Source organism: Cupressus sempervirens, unplaced genomic scaffold (assembly GCF_028749045.1).
Source record: "Cupressus sempervirens isolate cs-2001-9-10 unplaced genomic scaffold, ASM2874904v1 CseChr00s100103, whole genome shotgun sequence".
Taxonomy (NCBI): domain Eukaryota; kingdom Viridiplantae; phylum Streptophyta; class Pinopsida; order Cupressales; family Cupressaceae; genus Cupressus; species Cupressus sempervirens.
Genome location: NW_028322209.1, coordinates 273763 through 277767, shown reverse-complemented (window position 1 = coordinate 277767; position 4005 = coordinate 273763).

Below are 4005 nucleotides of genomic sequence, written 5' to 3'. Positions count from 1 at the left end.
AACTACTCTACCATCAAAAAGAACCATAAATATTTTTAAATAAGGTCCTTGTGGCCTTTATTCATCCTTAGGAATAATAGATTTAACATTGGATCTCATTATAAGGCCATAGTTACAAGATTGGAATTTTATAAGACCTTGTCTAACTATTGGTCATTAATGATCTCAGGCATAGGTATTTATATAATTTTCATTTTTTTCATGTTAAAATTCTTTAAGGATCATAAAAATAAGGTTAGGACCAATTTTGGTCACTAGATATGCAAAATTGCAAAATATGCAAAAATTGCTTTAAAAGTTGTCAAAGCAACTTTGAGCAACTTCTTAAAAAGTTGCTAAAACTTGTAAAATCCTCTCCCAAACATCTAGTTCATTCAAACCACTCATATAAACATTGGGAGAATCCTATATAAGCCCTTATAGGTGGGTGATAGGACATATATGTAATTTTGGCATTGAAAGCAATAAAATCAACATTTTTCCTTGCATAAACACGTGTTGCAGACCCTAGTACAAACATGCACAGATTATTGGAGATGTATCAATGGATCTAAAACTTGGGGAATTTTTTTTTTTTGATTTTACAAGAAATATCATGTTGTAACTCTTCATAGTTTGAAAGTTATTCAATTTTTATTGCTAGCTACCCAAAATTTAGCCTACAAATCAACAACTTGCTAGAGCTGGATTATTTTGGCATATTTTAGCATGGGAAATCGATTCCCTTTGGCAGAATGCAAGGTGTAATAATGTAATTCAATATTCTGAAAAAAAATGCTAGAAGATGCAACGAGGTGAGTTTGTTGCCATACCCTAGATGTGGTTCATGAAGAGTAAACCAAGTCAACATTTACAACAATCCTTCTAGATTGAGTTCTTGGGTCACCAGAGGCTAAGATCCTAGAAATTTTTCTCATTTACATGCCCCCACATGTCCTAATTTTTGGATTTTATTTTCTCTTTGTAGAAAGTGTACTTGCAGTGCAAATGAGGCCCTAATTAGGCCTTCAAATCTGGTCTAATGTTGCAACAACAACAACCTCCATTCTTCTCCATGATTGGGAACTTTGGCATGTTTTATAAGACCTAAAAGGGTATCCAAATCACTATTCAAGTCACCATGTCCCTTGGAAGAATCCAAATTTACACCTCTTCCTCATTCTAGGAGGGTTATAAGCCAATTTAGTGGTTTTCCAAAGCAACTTCATACTATAAGTTGTCTTTGATGAAATGAATCATGGATTCATATTTTTTAGGACCTAAATAGGCCATATAAATGATTTTATGACACCCCTGGTCTTTGTATTCAATTTTTGGTGTTTGATCCCTCTTTTGGCTAAGGGAATCCAGTAGTGCATATTGAGTTTTTGGTGCTTGGTACTTGGGTAGACCTAGTGATTAGGTTACCTTATCTTGTGGGGTTGTGATAACCTTCCATTAAGCCCATGATCATACCTATGATAGGTATTTGGCACTAGGACCATTCACCTTCAGTGTTGAGGGAATTTAAGCATTTCCACCATTCCTTGTTGTTTGAAGACTTCTACTGTGTATTACTACATCACTTTGTCTTAGAGTTTCAACACCTCTGGCCTTAGGAAAAATTGATACATAGGACCCATGCTCAAGGATTCTTAGGGTCTTAGGGTGTGTACAGGCCGTACAAAAAAAATAGAAAAATTGAGGGTTTGGTAGGGCTTTCTTGGCTGCCTATTGTCCCCACTTTTAAGAAACCTTCCACACTTCATTATGACTCCTCCTCCACAAGTTAGAACCTCCTCATATCCCTCTTCAATCCCTCAAAATTTAAAGTCTTCATTCTTCAAGCTTTTCTCTCGAGAGCTCTTTCTTTGCTGACAATCCCTAGTCGGGCATGGCCTAGCTCGCCTAGGGCTTGGTCAAAGAATTATTTGCACTCACTATCAGAGCCCTTTCTTGCATAATATAATAAATCTTTTGGAATCCTTTTTCTCATTTAAGCCATGAATTTTGGAGTGCCTATTGTCATCTTCTTTAACATTGCTATTGCCATAATGCTATAACTATCACATTCTCTTGTCTATGTCATGAAACACTTCCACCTGGCATTTATCACTGAGCACATTCCATTCAACTATTGTTATTATTTTGTGTCATGAAATCTTTAGGTGTTTTTAAGCCATTTTGGATGGCATGAAATCCTAAGTAATAAAGCATGCATATTATTTTTGTTTATTATTCTTTTCTTGTTTCCGTAGCTATGTGACACTTAAAATATTTAATAAATTAATATTACAATTAGAAAGTTTGGCACTAATGGTTTGGGAGGTAATATTGTGGCTATAGGGTTGAAATTGTGCTACAATAATGTACTAACTCATGGACCTATATTTCAATGTTTCACAACCTCACATAGGGTGGCCTCCAAGTTATGGGATTTTTCAATTATAATTAGTCATTTATTTATTCACTAGTGTAGGATGCCTCTGCAGTAAAGAGGTTTCAGACCAAAAAAATTTAAAAGTGTGGGTTGATTACTATTCAACTCATTGATTACTCTACTTACCAAAAGACTGTTGATCCAAATTATGAATTACATGTAACTGGATTATATAATTTATTCTCCACAAATCATATTCAACCATTATTATTATTTAGTTTCTTTTAAAAGCCTAAACTATTATTTTTTTTTTATAGATGAAACTAAAACATGAGTAAATGTTTCTTTGCACTGATTCTTAATTTATTAGGTTTCCTAGCTAAATGATGAAGGTGTTTAATGTGTAGGATGGTTTGGTTTCTTTTGCATGCACATTACAAAGAATTTGTGAAAATATGTAAAACAAGTTGCGGATGTCAAACCTTACAAAGAATTTGGTCTCACAAAGAGGCCTAGAACTCCTATGGATTTCATCCAGAGGTGGCCTCATGAAATTATGTAAACAACTATTCAATTTTTCTTTCTTCCATTCGGACAAATTAATGGTTATGCTTTTTTGGTAGGAAACTCTATAGGGTCACTAGAGAGGAGGCTTTCGCTGTGAAGCCACCCCATTGAGAATTAGAAGATTTTGTCCCCAAAAGGAAGCTTTATGTGTGGTAATTTTTAATGAATATAGGATCTGGGAAATTGTAGTTGTTAGATAGAAGTTTTATGTTTCATGAGGACCCTTTAATGCATCCAACTAATTTTATTTTTAGAACCACCCACTAAGATAATTATTGTGCACCCACTTGCATGGGAAAAATTCTTAGTTTAGGTATCTTAATCTCTCCAGACAACATTCAAGCTTCTTGCAACAATTTTTCAAGATTTTGCAACCAAAATCATTAGTTAAATTCTATCTAAAAAACATTACTACACCAAAGTTACTGTATGGGGAAAAACTCTTCAAACATTTGAGCAGATGCTGCAAATATTTTGAACCCTTATTTTATTTGGGGTCAAGGATAGTGATTACAGTACATGTACATTAAGTGGACTAAATGTTAGCAGAAGTGTAATTATGAATGATAGAGGTTGAGAACCATACCAGGTTGGAGAAGATGAGGGGAAAACAAATAATAGAATAAGTTAGATGTTAAACTTTAACTACAATGCATATTATTATTATCTAAGAGGTACAATATGATATCTTGTACATATTGGTGCCTAAACTATTCCCATAATCTACCACTAAGCTAGCTCCTAGAGAATGGCAGGGCCAGATATGTCACTACAACTATTTGTAGTTAGCAAATATGTTAGGAAAGGTGCTACTAGACATGTGTGGCAAGTTTTTAGAAGACTTATATTGTCATGTTTCTATGATGTGTTCTATAGGTGATGATCATGTTGTTGATAGAGCAACAAAGGGATTATCTTAGTACAGATAGAGTTGTGTATCCCTAAGTCCCCCAAGCCCTTGAGAAGCATTAATACCCATTGTGTCCAATTATAGAATGATACATGGAGATTTCTAAGAAATTTGCACTTTTCTCTACTCCTGTCCTTTGAAAGGAACTTTTTGTGCTTCCATCATTAGG